The sequence below is a fragment of the Cetorhinus maximus genome, chromosome 2 (assembly GCF_964194155.1).
Source record: "Cetorhinus maximus chromosome 2, sCetMax3.hap1.1, whole genome shotgun sequence".
NCBI lineage: Eukaryota > Metazoa > Chordata > Chondrichthyes > Lamniformes > Cetorhinidae > Cetorhinus > Cetorhinus maximus.
In genome coordinates this window covers 81,170,407-81,187,898 of record NC_135880.1, presented here as the reverse complement: position 1 = coordinate 81,187,898, position 17,492 = coordinate 81,170,407, and the positions used below count along the sequence as shown (strand labels likewise).

Genomic DNA, 17,492 nt, shown 5'->3' with positions numbered 1-17,492 from the left:
AAAATAGTGAATGACTAAATAGTCAATGGATTGACCCCTACATCATAACTGCGACACCCGCTATTGCTGATTATTCTGTTGTTGAAGACACTGGACAGAGTGCAATTAAAGTCATTAGACCAAATTCCTGCCCTTTGCTCAGTTGGCCAAGCTGGCAATAAGGGCAATACAATCACCACAGAATTCTTCGGCTGGGAGGGGCCATATTCAGAGGGAAACTCTTTCGAGTTACCAACAGTCACAGATTGCAACTCTTTCGAGTACAATCACAGTTCTTGGTTTCCGGGATTGGGACATGAACCCACAACCCTCTGATTCAAAGGCGAGGGTGCTATGAACTGAGCCACAGCTGACACCTCCGGCTGGGAGGGGAAAATCAGCCAGGTTTCCCATGTCTGATTGGCCAAGCAAACTGCTACTCACCATCTATGATCACACAATACACGTCACTCTTTTAGTTTAGATTCCAGGAGGCCATTGTCCTCAAACACCTCTTGGCACTGTATTACTAAACCCTTTATCACCTAACTAGGCATACTCATATGTTCAGCTTCTCATTTGTCTGTGATTCTGTAGCTGAGTTGAGGGAGCCTGATTTAACAATGTAAATGTTAAGCACTAACTTGCAGATACCAGTCACTCAGAATTCAGTGAAAACTCAGCTACGATTGGACACTTGGGTGTAGCATCTATAGGCATCTCAGTGTGATGAAACCACCATTTCCTTAGAAAGGAAACAGAAAATTGGAGGGAAAATATCTAAAATAACAGCCCCGCACGTTATAAAACCACATAGATTTGGCAGAGTGAAATCAGATCACATCACTGATGTAACCAAAAGTTTTTTAAAAGTCCAGTTCACAGGATTTTAGTCCAATGCAAGTTTAAAACCAATATTTCTTCATATAGGTTAACTTAGAAAACTGGTAAAAGTTGACGAAAAGTTTCAAAGTACTAACACAGCCTCCAAAAATAAAATAAATAAATATATAAGGTTAAAAAAGAGGTAAAGATGGAGGAGATAGTTCGTGGTCTGAAGTTGTTGAACTCAATATTCAGTCCGGAAGGCTGTAAAGTGCCTAATCGGAATTCCTGCAATTTACGTTGAGCTTCACTGGAACATTGCAGCAGGCCCTGTCAAGGAAAAAGGAAGACATGTCAGAAGCGCCGTTTTGGAAGGTGGCATAATTGGAACAGATGCGATGGAGGTGAAGGAACTGGGAGAATGGGATAGTGTCCTTACAGGAAACAGGGTGTGAGAAGCTGCAGTCAAGGTAGCTGTGGGAGTTAGTGAGCTTGTAATGAATATTGGTAGATAGTGTATCACCAGACATGGAGACAGAGAGAACAAGGAAGGGAAGGGAAGTGTCAGAGATGGACCATGGGCCCTCCACCATGTGCAACCCATCTCCTGCACCTCTGCCCTCACCCCTTTCCCTCTCTCCCAGAATCATGATAGGGTCCCCCTTGTCCTCACTTTTCACCCACCAGCCCCTGCAGACAAAGGATCATCCTCTGCCATTTCCGCCAACTCCACCAAATACATTTTCCCCTCATACCCCCATCAGCATTCCGTAGGGGCAGTTCCCTCCGTGACACCCTGATCCACTCCTCCATCATCCCCAACTCCTCATCCCCTTCCCATGGCACCTTCCCGTGCACTCGCAGAAGGTGCAACATCTGCCCCTTTACCTCCTCCCTCCTTGCCGTCCAAGGCCCCAAACACTCCTTTTAGGTGAAGCAGCGCTTCACTTGCACCTCCTTCAATTTGGTTGACTGTATTCGCTTCTTCCAAGGCAGTATCCTCTATAGTAGGGAGACTAAACGTAGACTGGGTGACCACTTTGTGGAACACCTTCGTTCAGTCTGCGACCATGACCCAGACCCACACTCCTGACTCGTGCCTTGTAGATGGTGGACAGGCTTTGGGGAATCAGGAGGTGAGTTACTCGGCGCAGGATTCCTAGCCTAGGACCTGCTCTTGTTGCCACAGTATTTATATGGCTAGCCCAGTTCAGGTTCCGGCCAATGGTAACCGCCCCCCAGTCCCCCCACCAGATATTGATAGTGGAGGTTTCAGCGATGGTAATGCCATTGAATGTCGGGGGATGATGATTAGATTCTCTCTTCTTGGAGATGGTCATTGCCTAGCACTTGTGTGGCACGAATGTTACTTGCCACTTGTCAGCCGAACTCTGGATATTGTCCAAGTCTTGCTGCATTTGGACATGGGCTGCTTCATCCTCGAATCAAGGGACAGCCAATGATGAATATCCAACCCCCTACACCAGTTCACAAAGGTGTTCCCTCTTGTAACATTCTTTCCACTGAATCAGAAGTATATGAGTTCAAACCCTACTCTAGAGATTTGTCCAACTAATCTAGGCTGGTATTTCAATGCAATGCTGAGGGAGTGCTTGCAGGTTCTATCCCTTCTCTGTACCCTTCTTTACCACTGATATATCCCTCCATCATTGACATCCATTTCCCCTTTATGTCTTCCTCTCATCACCATTCATTTTTATCTTTTTGTCCCCTCTGTGTCACTCCTGCCTGAGTCCTGGAACTAATTCCAGGCACTCTTTTGCTCCCTAATTCATGCTGTCAGTGAGAACTGCCTACAATTTACAACGGACAAACTCATTAGCAGCAATATTTCGGGCTAGAGGTTTTGATCTGTGTTGGTTTTTGGCAGCAAGCACTGATGCATATCGAATGCATGTATGCATTCCATGTTATGTAGCTACCCACATATATACATAATTGAATGTCTTCCATGCAATTATGTATTATTTTTGCATATATGTGTAATGAATGTTTCATTCCTACTCAAAGCAAAAAAGGACTGTGGATTTGCATAATAGAAAATTCTGATTTTTTTTCAAGAATGCGGGTATTACATTGTTTGGCATCTGTACACACATATTTGAATGTTTAAACTGCCCCAAATTAAATATCGCATGCCAATGAGAATGCAACTCCAACGTTCAACAGACAGTGGTTCAGGGAGGTCATCGATCTGAAAGGTTAACTGTTTCTCTCTTCACAGATGTTGCCAGACCTGCTGAGTATTTCCTGTTTTTGTTTCAGTTTTTGAGCATCCGCAGTATTCTGCTTTTGTACTATAAGTACTGTATTAACAGTGTTTCTGAAGCATATTGAGGTGTAACTTGGCCAGTTACCCTGCTGTGTGCTACAATCGGGAAAACTGGGTGAGGTACCTGCAGCAATTTGAAAGAGAACAGTTGCTCGTACCAGTATAATTGGCTAGAAGAGAAGGGAGGAAGACAGAAGGTTCTCTCCATTGTAAAAGTTAAACTTTACATAAGAATGTATGTTCGGATCTGTTGAATTTGCAGTTTACCGATCTTTGCTCTTTCTCTATTTTTCCCCAATTTCATTGTCTTTTTTGTTTGTGCCGCTTCCCCTGTCTTTTCACCTTCCATTATTTGCACAATCCCTTGCGTTTATCACCTCAGTCTTTTATGAAGCAGTTCGCAGGTCATTCACTCATTTATCGCCCTTCTTAGCCCATCCCCCTCTTCATTTTTAAATCTTATTGAAATGCCTGTTTAATATTTCGTTTAACGAAATGTGCTACATCCAAAGTGTCAACTGAAACAAAAACAGACTGAACAAGTTAGTAACATAGTCTCTATTTACAGTTGCTGACTGACCCGGTGTTTTTTTCAGCGTTTTCTGTTTACATATCGGAATTCGAGCAATTGAAGGTTTTTTTTCAGTTTACAGAGGAGTTTTATCTGGATACCAGTAAAATGATTTGATTGTAATTCAAAGCTCAGGTAGCAAAAATATGCAAATCAAATTGAGGGAAGAGTGAGAGTGGAACTTGGGGGAGAAATAGAATAGTTTATTCCTCTGAGTGAATGAAAAGATCAAAACTTTGTTTTAATAAAGCATTTTTTAAATTATTTGAGGAGAGATTGTGGCCCGCACCTTGAAATTGTTGGTAGCACATTAATAGAATATATCCCTGCAGTCCTGACCGTTCAAAACGGATTGGCTGTTAAACTAAGCCTAAGCAGGGAGTCGTTTCCAAAGTGTCAGTGGACTGTCAAGGATCTCTGTTTATTCGCTTGCACGAAGTGAGCATTTAGTTCTTATAAGGCCAGTGTAAATATTTCAGATGTCCTTGAATCTGATTTGCGTGTGGCTGGCGAGCAGCGAGCCGGCTGCCGAGTGCAAAAAGCACCAGTCCGATCCTGGGAGGGAATCCAGTCCAGGTTTTGAGTGCCGTCTTCTTCCAAATCGGATAGCCAGTGACAGCTGGAGTTTGAAAGCAAGGATGGGGGTAGGACTGGGGCACTCGCTCGTCAGACAGGCTGCCTGCCCCGCACAGCTCCAAATAAGATGACTCGGAGCTTGTGTATCCCAGCCCGTGGTTGCCTGCTGTGACAGGACACAGGACAAGAGCTAGAGGGGCTTACAAAATCTCACCCAGCAGCTTGGAGGAGAAGAGAGCGGCTGGGGCTTGACCCAAGACCCTCCTCTTGGTAATCGGGTCGAATCGCCGATGCTTTTCTGAGTGGATTTCTGGGTCATTGTGGAAAAAAAAAAGGGATTTTTTTTTTGGAGCAGCAAAAGTTCCACATGCTTGTTGGGCTGGTTGGGGGAACAGCCGTATTACTGTCCCCCTTGTCAACAAGGCACATGTAGCTTCACAGCCGCTGACAAGCACGGTGTGTGTGGATCAAATTGGCCAGAGATAGCCTTAAATGGATTACTAATGAGACAGCAGTGCCGCTGGTTCGTTTCCCTCGCTTGCCTTTGCAAAGCCAGAAGGTAAGAGTACTGTTCTGTTCCTTCCAGTGAACAAGGATTGGCATCTTTTTGTTTCTGTATGTTGCGAGCACCGGTTCTTTGTTATTTTGTGTGTGCCTTTCCTTGAGATTTGTTCTGCTAATTGTTCACCCTCCACAGTGAACATATCCACAGGGAGCCGCTTGTATGTAGCTGAGGCTGGAACCTGTGTGTTTGGAGTGATTCTCGGCTCATGACATTAGGCTCCTGAGGATTGGTGCTAACTGCTGGTGTTAAATATCACGTCTGGATTTATGTTTTCTCTTGTTAAATGTTGCGTCTGGGTTTAATAATAGATCTTCAAAGCATAAATCCATTTTCTATCTCGTAGACAACGATCGTGCACAAACCACATCATCTACATATTTAAAATAAACTGTGCCGATGGGTGGCTTCTTGTCATTTGGCAAAGTTGCCTTCAAAATTCTTGCATCCTCGTTTGTTTTAAATAAAATGTTGCCCTTTAACAGTTGTTTTAAACGCCGGGGCGTACAAAGATGTTTTCCTTTTCGCAAAGCCTTGGTGATACTAGTTAGCAGCCCGAGTGTATTTACAAAGCGCTTTGGACGGACGGTAATTGCTGAGGTCCCAGGATTTCGTATAACAAGCGTCCAGATTTGTGCAGCGTGTGGGACTTACCCTCCGCTCTGAGAGTGGGGGGGTGGACAAGGGGCTGCAGTAGCGGACCCCATTGCTACACTGTATGTACCGAGATAATCCTCTGATTCAACATTAAAAACAAACGAGTTTGTAAGTCTGAAAATTCCCCACGTGGTGTTTTTTTTTGTTTGGTCTGACAGCAGTCGAGTTGGTACATTAAACACCTGGAAACAGAGGAGGGTCCCCTCTGAGGAAAGAGAGGGAGAGAAGTTTAGGTGTCCAGCTGCTATGCTATGTGTAGGACCTGATCCGCTTGCTCTGCATGACAAGAGTCTGGGAGTCTCTCTCGGAGTTTTGGGGGGGTGTGGCGGGGGGTGGTGGGTGATTTGAAGCGTGGAGCATAGGGTCAGGCCAGGGGTTAGTGTCCAACAGCTGCTTTAGCAGGCAAAATGCTGTGTGCAGTAACATCACAGGCACCGAGCAAATGTAATACTGTGGCGGGGCGGGAGAGGCAGGGAGCGTTCGTTTGGCTTTATACCGTTTATGTGTTGTGAAAAGGGGAGATAAACCGCGTTTCAAGAAATGCTCAATATGCAGTAGATTGGTCAAATCTACATTTTGAGTGTGTGTGGCTGGCGGGATACCTTGACTGCAGTGGAAGTAGTCTCCAGAGACCAACTCCCATGCATCACAGAACTGGTGTCAGAATTAAATTGACCTGAGCTGGTATATATTTCTGCTTGTTGTTTGTATGGGTCGACCAGATCCTTATCATTTTGCGTAGAGGAAGTATAGTGGTTAGGACTGTGGAACCACGCAAAAAAAAAACATTCAATCACTGAATGGGAAAATCTGTACTTTGAAATTGGCTTTGTGTGCGTGTGGATCCTACAGTCTTGAGTTATGGCTCAGCTAGGGATCTTCATCTATTAATCATGGAAGCTACTTATTTATTCAGTTTCCATAGTTTCAAAGCCTCTGATAGTGTTTTAGTGTCTTGGGAATGGCTTGAAATACAGTAGGGCCACATGCTCACAGCCTTTCTGGCAGCAATATGGACCATTTTATTAAAAAAAAGGCTTCAGTGTTTGACGAAGCCTCGTTCCTTCTGTTCCTGCCTCTTGTGTGAACTTTGGGCACAGAGACTTGATTCTGGTTTGCTCAGTGTTACTGCTTGTAGTTAGTTTGGGCAGCAGAAGCTTTCTATTTATCAAATGGCACATGTAGAGTAAAATGATGGCCTCTCCAATCAGCATTGAGTATTTGCAAATGCCAGTCATGATTTCATGATTATTCATCAGCAGATGCTATGTTTTCTCATTACAACCTTATGCCGGAAACAGATATTCCATATGGATGTGTCTGACACTTAGAAGTGCTAACCCAGTTTTTTGATCAAACTGCTCTGTGGCTTTCCCATAGGCCACAACTGAGTGACAGACTGCCTCATTTTGTTAAGCGGAGCAACGTAGGTGTCTATGAGTATGTTGATGTTTGTGTACATGAGAGGGTGTTTATATTTTCTACACTTTTACGTTCATGTCACAATGCTGGTCCAGGAATCAGGATTCGTCTTTCAGAAAAGAGCTGAATGACATTGTGAGGGGCCATCAACATCCAGTAGCTCCCCCGCCCCCGCCCCTTCCCATACTTTGCCAAAAGGTTGGGGCTCACTGGTCCTTGCAGTTTTCCCTCCTTTGCCCTCTTTTTGTTCAGTGCTCCATCTGGTGGCCTGACCACGAATTGGAGCAACCAGGAAGGCCAGCTGGGTTCAAATCTCAGCCGAGCCAAGGATTCGAAGGTGGGACCACCTCCCCCCCCCCATAGTGGGACTCATGCATTGTACTGCTTTGAGATATCACGTTACCTTTAGAGAGGAATGTGTTAACCAAGCCTAGCAATGTATTGGGTTGCAAAGGTGTAATAAAATGTGTCCTTGTAATCCTTTCATTGCGATCTGCTTGGAGAAAGACTGTAATGTTGTGATCTGATTTGAATGAAACATTACTGGATCAAAGGCTGGTCATGCTCATAGGGGTTGCGTACACAAATCTGATTGTCTAATGCTCGTGAGTCTGCACTACAAGTACTTGGGCTCGCGTTGGAATGTAGCAGGGCAGACAAAACGTTGCTGTTGTAACATCAAAAAGTAAGTTGAGCTTTTGTATAGCTGTGACTTGTATTGAATGCTTTCTTCATTTCGACGCTTACAGCTGTTTGCTAAACATCATTAATGATTGCTGGATGCATCTTCATTTTACTCTGCACTTGACGGGTCTGTGTTCTGATTCTTGCAGCAACGTTTTTTCTGCAGTGAATGAGGTGTCTGCAGATGTCAGCTTTACCTTTAGACTGTTTTGACTTCCTCATGATTTATTAAAATACAGGCAATAGAGAGTTTTGAAATCCATATATGTTTTCTGGTTACTTAAATTTCTTCTTTATGAAGAACATGAAGTCTGATATTTTAGGAGAAGCAGCTTACCTTCATGATCCCCTGTTGGATTTGTCTCTGCCTGCATGCACCCCACATTATCATCTTCAGTGAAAAGTATATTTCTTTTTAATTATTAGTTTTAAGAATCTTGTTTAGTTTTGCTTGCGTGTTACATAACATTGCAAAAATACTGCTGAGTACTGCACCCCGAGAGTGAAGACTGGGGAAACTGCCATCTGTAAACATTTCAACAAGGCTGCAAAAACTGCTTCTTCAGCCTAAGAGATGGAAGGAAAGTCTATGGCACCACCTCTGAAAACAGGACTGAATGTGTGAAAATGAATGGCTAATGTCAACATATGTTCTGTTTTGTTGAGTTTTTTTCTTTGACGCTTTATTTACTAGTAATAATGAAATTGCAGCATATGGTCTAATATTAGAACTGTTTTTCTTTGATAAGCAGCAGTGTGATTAATTTACCTTATTGTGTACCTTGTCTTTGAATAAATCAGCTTTTGGCTTCTCTTCCAAGCAACACTAGGAGGATGAGATTTAGTCAAAGCTTCTGTGACTCTGTCTGCACTTTGTTCATTTGTTAAATGCTGAATTTTGGCACCAGATAACTTTTAATCAAATGCAAGCATTGCTAAATCAGATTTACCAAACATCAACAGGCAGAATCCTTAGCAGCAGAGCAAAGCTTTTTAACATCCCACTGAGTGAGAATTTTAATCACATAATGAACTAGAACCAATTCACTGGCAAGATGAAAGAATTCACCCCATCTGTGTGCGAGATGCCGCAAAGTCACGGCACAAGAAATCTTAAAACACATTTTTTTTAAGTGCTATGCACTTGAGTTGGTATTGCAAACGTTGTAACTAATGTAGTTCCCATCCAGCACAGTAGGCATAAAACATAGGTTGCACAAAAATGGTAGAACAGAAAGAAAAATCACAACTTTTCCAACAAATTATAGTCAATCTTGTAGACTTCAAAAAGTAAGGTAACTAAATTCATCCATCGACAACACTAACAAGAAAATATCAAATAAATGGAAGGTCACTAAGATCAGTTATTAGCAGCAGTTTTACCCTGTGTTGTCTTGACAATCAGCCGAATAAATGAATCCATTAATAAAATTGCATTACACAGGTTCATGTTAAGATTTTGTTGACGTATAATAAAGCCCACATTGTCTAAACTACTCAAAATGGAAGTAACAATCAAGTATTCAAGTAACAAAGAAAAGAAACATACATTTAATTTTTTAAAAGTTAGGGCTTTCATGACCAGGTAAAATGTATAGTGGTTCAGAAGGCATACTTAAGTTCAAACAGTGCAAAGCACAAATAGCTTTCTTAATAAATTAAGCCATGCATCCTTTGAAGATGTAAAGGTTAATTGTCTAGTTGAAGCTGAGTTAACCGAGCTCTGATGAAGGGGTAGTACAGTTGTTACAATTGGCCTCAGTGTCTCTGAGCTGGGAAGAGAACATTTTGAAAGGCTTCATTGTATATGATCGTGGGGTTGGGACTGGATTGGATTCGGTTGTGATGTCTCCCATGGCCAAATACCATGCCAGTGCTTGCTCTCAGGGTCTGATTAATGGCCACAGAGCAATGGCATGTGTGAATTTGTACCAGTGCAAGTATCCATTCAATGTCTTTTCACATAGGGGAAAGAGAGAAAGGTAATATACATAAAGGACAAAAAAGAATCTTTTGTAGTTTTCTCTGATATGTCTGCCGATTAGTACACTTCTGAATAAAAAATTGCAAACTTTACAGAATGCTATGTGGTATAAATGCTGGAACACAGTCTTTGTAAATCATGAAGACAATGTTTTGTAGCTTTCTACAAAAACACAGTTCCATAGCTTGCTGTGAAGTATACACCTGTCAAAAATGTGTTTCAATGGTTTGCAGGTTACTAGTGAAACAGGAAATTTCTCAATTGGTGCTGTTCACAATAAAGATGTCAGACAAATGTTAGTTACACTTGTAGCTGTTAATCAAAAATATAGACCTTGAGAATTGGAAGCAGTAAATGAAAAGAGATGGGAAGGGAGTTATAACACTGGTTAAACTCTGCTAGTGGACACACTGCCCTCTAATGTTTGAATATATGTGCTGCAGCTGATTGCAGGGACACTTGGCAATGAAGTGTAGTGTTATAGAAGCTTGTATATGTTGATTCTAGCCTAACTTGTTAAATCAATAAAATAAATTACATTACAACAATAATGACGGATTAATTGTACATGAGCTGCAGAATGGCTGTCCTGTTTACCTATATAAATCACTCAATTCAGGAAAGTAATTTGTTGGTAAGCTTTGAGATGTTTCACTGAAAGATGCTATATAAAAGTCATTACAGTATTGTGAATGAATACTTGATACATTGAAAGGACTGACTTGATCCCCCGATTCCAATCATGAAAATTACTTGTCACAATTTCTTTAAATGTTAGCAGTGACCAAAATACATATTTCCTAAAAATGGTTATGCTACAAGTCGACCCACTTTGACTTCTAATATTCTTGCCCTAACATAACATTGTTTTCCCCGTTTGATCTTGGGGGTGCTGGGGGCGTCGGTGTTGGGCTGTCCTTTCTGGCTACAATACTTTTCCTAAAGGGCTGTGGATGTGGCATAACAAGCAATGAATGTGGGTGGGGAGGGGGGGGAGGGGGGCAGTGGTGGTGGTGTTGGGAAACCACCACAGCTGAGGCCAACCAGACTCTCACCCAGTGGCCACACATGAAGTCTTACAGCAGAAGGAAGTCACTGGATGATTTCCTTATGTAGAACCATGGCTGACTGTCTGCCACCACCCTGCCCCCCTCCCCACCATATCACACCAACCCCCTTCCTTACCATAGCTAACAGAGTGATGTCAATTGTAACATACCAATCACCATACTGACTGGATCAAATAATTGAATGCATATCAGGTTCTGTATATGGGGCAGTCCTGTACTATAAGGCTCGGCAGTACACCAACAGTGAATCTATCCATGAAACCATCAGGGAAGTTCCTTTTAAAACTATTTCTTATCACCAAAGACTAATTACACCCCCACAGGGTACTGATGCCCCCAGCAGTGGTGCCAGCAAGTTAAATGTGGGGTGGGTTGCAATGGCAGAGTGGGGTTCCTGGGCGACAGCAGCCCAGATTAATGTTTTGGAGCTTGAAGACACACACCTGCTCCTCTGGCTTCCTCAAACATAATTTAAAACGTAACTTTTCTATTGTCTCTGCACTACTGTTGCCTGTGGAATTGATCAACGTGCATGGCACACGCTACAGTTCCAACCTAAAATGGAAGTCATTGTGCTTGGACCCAGCATTGCATATTAAAAAGTGCCTGTCATCTGAAACAAGCAGGTGCTTTGGCAGCTCAGCCACGTTAACACCAGGCAAAACAAATTGAAATCGACCCCATTGAGTTTTAAATAAGGAAAGAGCTTGCAGGGAACTGAAAATTAAAACAGTTACTTTTTGACAGTTTGAGAGGGTCTAGCATTGGAATCAGATAGGATTTATTGTGGCTCTTTCAGCGTATGTTTCTGTTGGTACACAAGCATGCAAATTGGTCTTAATTCTTTTGTTTCAGATTTAGTCCATTTCAGAAATTCAGATTTAGTCCATTTAACTCAACTAGGCTTCAGCTCACCACCAATTCGCAACATCTGCAACATTATAATAAGCAGTTTGATTCCTTCACTCAGGCACTGGACCCTAGATTTTCTGATCAGTGCTATTTCAACCACAGTGCTAACCTGTTTAAAATAGATTAGTTAACACTAATCAGAAAATCTAGTCCTCCGTGTCAATATCTAATACTACAGATAAGTATGTCTGTGTACACTAACATCATTCTGGTTTATGGTTGGAGAAGGCACTAATTCTCTCATCCTGACCTGAATATATGTCAGATCCAAACTGACTAGATGTAAGTAAATTCATTCAGACAATCGGTGCACCCTCTGAAGTGTGGCAATTATAGAGTTAAAAGGTTGTTATGGTTGCTAGGAGCTGGAACTGCTGCTCCATCATAAATCCATCAATTACTGAGTGACACAAAAGTTAGTGACGAGGAGAACAGAGCCTGCAATTAATTCAATCTACACATTATCTGTGGTTTCTGAGGTGATGTTTTATCCCTGCAATAGTTCACATTGGGTTTGGGGTTTAAGTGCTTATCTGAATTTTGATTTGTAATTAATCTGAATTGGACTTGCTCAGAAAAATTTGAACATTTGAGTGTTTGGATTAAGATAAATGTGCCTCTTAATCCATTGATTGCAGTCCCTCATGCACACTTTTTTTGTTTATTGCCTACATAAATGACACCCACCATATTGACAGTATACTGACTGTATACTTCCATATTTCTGGAACTTCTAGTGCTAAAGCTGGCAAGTCTCTCTTTTGAGGAAATTTGTCTTACAAATGAGCATTTAATTTCAGTGGTTGTGCAGTGTCTGGGGGAGAAATCTTCATCCACTAGTTCCTACTTTGTAGTTTTGAAGCTGATGCTGCTTTGCAGTGATTTTCTCTAGAAGAGTTCTTCTCTATAACAACTTATGCAATAACCGTATTTTATCGGGTGGGTGTCAGAGTTTGAACAGTGGGTAATCTGAATTTATGAAGAAAGGAGCCTGATTATGACTTGAATTTTAAATGAATCTAACTTTCATTCCTAGCAACCCACTCGGGATCTGAACACCTCCTGAGAGCTAACTCAAAAAAATGTCCTGTAATTGCTCGGGCTGAACACAGGATTTTATGAGTTGGGAAAGTGTAGAGACAGTCCAATTGTCAGCAATTTAAGGAGATATGAAACATGAAGCGTCTGCTCGAAGTCTACTTTACCTTGTACTCAACTTGATCAGTTCTGCTGGGAATACTCAGCCGGTCAGGCAGCATCTGTGGAGGGAGATGCTGCCTGACCTGCTGAGTATTTCCAGCACTTTTGGTTTTCATTTCGGATTTCCAGCATCCAGTATGCAGCCTTTTGATAAGGTCTGCCATGGTTGTCAAAACTTTATTTACGTCTTGTGCAAAATTTTACTTTCTATTGATGCAGCCATCTGAATGTGGATATGGGTGAAGATTTCCTTTTGTTTGGTAGCTGCAGTGAAATTATGTGTTCTTTGTAAATGCTTTTGATTTTGCGACAATTGCTGAACAGAGGAAGCCTCCCCCTCTAACTAGTGAAATGCTTGTGCATTTGCTTTATGTTCATGTACTAGAAGCACTGTAGTTCCACATAAACAGTTGCTGCAATATTTTTTAAGAATCTTTTTTTCCCTATCTTGTGGATGTTAATGCCTTGCTGGCAAGTTATAACAGAGGCATCAGTTGACCTCTGATACCTTGCTCAAATGTCCAATATTCATAAGCTTTATTCTTTAAAATTCAGTTTCTTTGTTCATGGGACATGGATGTTGCCGCTAAGGCCAGTATTATTGCCCATCCCTAATTGCCCTTGAGTAAGTAGTGGTGAGCCACCTTCTTGAATAGCTGCAGTCCATGTGGTGAAGGTGCTGTTATAGTGCTCTTATAGAGGGATTCCATGATTTTGACCCAGTGACACTGAAGGAACAGCAAGGCAGTTTATTTCTAAGTCATGATGGTTTATGAGTTGGAGGAAAACTTGCAGGTGCCAGTGTTCTCCATGTGCCTGCTGCCCCTCTCCTAGGTGGTAGAGGTCCTGCATTTGAGAGGTACTGTTGAAGAAGCTTTAGCAAGCTTCGGCATTGCATCCTGTAGATGGTTCACACTGCAGCCACAGTGCACAGTGGTGGAGGGAATGCATGTTCAAGGTGATGGATGGAGTACCAGTAAAGTGGGCTGCTTTGTCCTAGATGGTTTTGATCTTAAGATATAGGCAAAATACTGTGGATGCTGGAATCTGAAACAAAAACAAAAAATGCTGGAAAAACTGTGGAGAGAAAGACAGAGTAAATGTTTCCAGTCCATATTACTCTTCTTTTGATCTTGACTGTTTTATGGAGCTGCACTCATCCAGGTAGGTGGGGAGTATTCCATCACACTCCTGACTTGTGCCTTGGAGATGGTGGAAACACTTTGAAGAGTCAGGAGGTGATTTACTCACCACAGGATTCCCAGCCTCTGACCTGCTCTTGTAGCCACAAAATTTATATGGCTGGTCTAGTTAAGTTTCTGGTCAATGGCGATCCCCAGGATGTTGATGGTGGGGAATTCAGTGATGGAAATGCCATTGAACGTCAGGGGGTAATAATTAGACTCTATTTTTGGATTTAGTCATTGCCTGGCACTTGTGCAGTGCAAAGGTTACTTGCTACTTATCAGCCTAAGCCTGAATGTTGTCCAGATCTTGCAGTATGTAAAAAAGAACTGCTTAATTATCCGAGGAGTTTGCTACATCCAGAGCGCTCAGCTGTTTCTTGATATCACATGGAGTTGATTCAAATTGGCTTTTGCAATAGTGGGGACCTTTGGAGTAGGCCGAGATGGATTGTTCACTCAACTCATTTGGCTGAAAATGGTTGCAACTGTTTCAGCCTTGTCTTTTGCACTCGTGCTGGGTTCCGTCATCACTGAGGATGATGATGTTCATGAAATCGCCTTCTTCCGTTAGTTGTTTATTTGCCCACCACCATTCATTACAGGATGTGGCAGGACTGCAGAGTTTTGATCTGATCTGTCGATTGTGAGATTGCTTATCTCTATCTAAAGCGTACTGTTTAGCATGCACATTGTCCTGTGCTGTAGCTTACATAGGTTGGCACCCATTTTTAGGTATGCCTAGTGCTGTGCTTGGCATGTTCTTCTACACTCCTCAATGAATCAGATTTGAGCCGCTGGTTTGATGGTACTGGTAGATTGAGGGATATGTCGGGCCACAAGGTTTCAGATTTTGATGGTATACAGTTCTGCCACTGCCAATGGCTCACCACCCCTTATGGATGGCCAGGTTTGAGTTGCTAGGTCTGTTCTGAATCTATCCCATTTAACATGATGGTGGTGCCACACAATACGATGGATGGTATCCTCAGTGTGAAGACAGGACTTTGTCTCCAGTAGGACTGTGCAGTGGCCACTCTGACCAACCCTGTCAAAGATGGATCTATTTGTGACAGGTAGATTGGTGAGGACAGTGTAAGGTAAGTTTTTATACAAACATAAGAAATAAGTGCAGAAGTAGGTCATTTGGACATTTGAACCTGCTCCACCATTCAAGAAGTCTTGGCTGATCTTCTAACTCAATTCCAGCTTCTGCTATTCCCCTTAGTACCCAAAAACCTGTCAACATTTGACTTCAATTTATTAAATCTCTCCGCATCTGCAGCTCTCTAGGGTAGAGGATTCTAAAGATTCACAATTCTTTGAGTGAAGAAATTTCTCCTCATCCCAGTCCTAAATGGCCAACTCTTTATTCTATGATTGTGACCCCTTGTTCCAGATTCCCCAACCAGGGGAAACATTTTCTCACCATCTATTCTGTCAAGCCCCTTAAGAATTTTCTGTTTTAATCAGATCATCTCTCATTCTTCTAAACTCCAGGGAATTTGGCCTGGTCTACACAAATCTCTCCTCATAGGAAAATCCCCTCATCCCAAGAACCAGTATAGTGAACTTTCAGTGCACTCTCTCTAGGCCACATATGTATGTCCTTAAGTAAGGAGACCAAAACTACACACCGTACTCCAGGTATGGCCTCACCAGTGCCCTGTATAATTGTAGTAAGATTTCCTTTCTCTTACACTCCAATCCTTTTGCAACAAAAGCTAATATAACATTTGCCTTCCTAATTGCTTACCATACCTGAAAGCTAACTTTCTACGATTTATGTACAAGGACACCCAGATCTCTCCAAATGCAAATATTTCCCTATCTCTCACCATTCAAAAAAATTCTGCTTTTTATTTTTCCTACCAAAGTGGATAATTTCACACTTTTCTACATTCTGCAACAAATGCTTTTTGAAAATCCAAATGCACCACATCCATAGGTTCCCCCTTCTCCATCCTAGTAGTTACATATTCTAAAATCTCTTAACTTTTGCTTCATGTTTGTTCTCTGACCAACTGCCACAAGCCCAGTCTGGTAGATATGACCTTCAGAACTTGGCCAGCTCAGTCAGAAATGGTTATACTGAGCCAGTCTTGGTGAAGCTCCCCGCCCCTTCACACCACCCCACCTCCACACACCCCCCAAAAACCCAATTTGAGTATAGTCTGTGTCCTTACTATCCTCAGTGCTTCTTTCAAGTGGTGTTCAACCTGGAGGAGCACTGATTCATCAACTGAGGGAGGAAGTGAGGTGGTAATCAGCAGGTGTTTTTTCTTGCCCATGTTTGACCTGATGCGAATTGACTTCATGGCGACCAGAGTCAATGTTGAGGACTCTCGGGGTCATTTCCATACCATATGTCAGTGTGCTGTCACCTCTGGTGGGTCTGCACTACCAGTAGAATAGGAATGGTGATAGAGACATTGCCTGGGACATCGGCTGTAAAGTATGAATTAAGTAAGTATGACTATGTAAGGCTGTTACTTGAGACAGCTCTCCCAGTTTTGACACCAGTCCCCAGAAGTTAGTGAGGAGGACTTTGCAGGGTCGACTGAGTGGGTGTGCCTATGTCATGTCTGAATCTGATCTTTAACCAATGTCAGGTGATTTGTCTGGTTTTATTCTGAGTCCACTTTGTTGTAGCCATTTGGTAGAACTGAGTGGCTTGCTAAGCCTTTTAGGAGGGCAGCTAAGAGTCAACCACATTGCTGTACATGTGAAGTCACATATAGGCCAGGTCTGGTAAACATGGTAGATTTCCTTTCCTAAAAGACATTAATGAACTATATGGTTTTCTTTATGTCAATCCAACAGTTCACATGGTCATACTTCACTGATATTAACAATTTATTCCAGATTTATTTAATGAACTGAATTTAAATTCCCTAAATAATGTGGTGGGATTTGAACTTGTGTCTACGCCTCTGGATTACTAGTCCAGTGACATGACTACTATGTTACTATTTCAATTGGATGGTGCTTGTCAGCAAGCTGTTTGGCTACAGTGGCAGGACAGTCAGGCTTGATCCTATCCATTTGTTGTCCAATGGACATTCAACAGATGTTGCTGGATAGTTATCTATGGGAATGCTAGCTGACTACTTCACCCAAGGTCATTTGAGGTGTCAGCTGTGGCTCAGTTCATAGCACCCTCGCCTTTGAATCAGAGGGTTGTGGGTTCATGTCCCACTCCCGGAAACCAAGAACTGTGATTGTACTCAAACGAGTTGCAATCTGTGACTGTTGATAACTCGAAAGAGTTTCACCCAAGGTCATCCAGATGCCAACTATTGCATCCTGATCACCTGACTGACTGAAAGCTGAATCACTTAGAGCAGACTTTGAACCTGGGGCCTGCATGGGCTATGCAGCTTGGTTACTCACTGGATAAATTGGTTACTGTGGGTTAAAGTGGTCATGTTTTCACTGACCAGTATAATATGAGACAAATTTGGTCTGAAGTCACCTGGTCACATAGATCCTTCCTGTGTCTCCATTCTATGGGGCCTTTTGCACCCTTATTGGATATTTCAGTTATGTAAACAGGTATTGAGCAAAGTTTAA

General features: G+C 42.3%; 1 protein-coding gene across 8 annotated transcripts in view; it reads left to right on the top strand.

Moving 5' to 3' along the window:
- Positions 1 to 17,492, top strand: part of sema6a (sema domain, transmembrane domain (TM), and cytoplasmic domain, (semaphorin) 6A) — a 174,479-nt gene that overhangs the window by 63,846 nt on the left and 93,141 nt on the right. For 6 of the 8 annotated variants that reach the window (XM_078566582.1, XM_078566563.1, XM_078566558.1 and 3 more), the window contains exon 1: positions 4,658 to 4,803. The exons of the other annotated variants lie outside the window; for them this stretch is intronic. The gene's annotated coding sequence lies outside the window, so the exon portion shown is untranslated. Of the gene's footprint in view, positions 1 to 4,657; positions 4,804 to 17,492 lie in introns of those variants that run through there. 8 annotated transcript variants of the gene reach the window in all.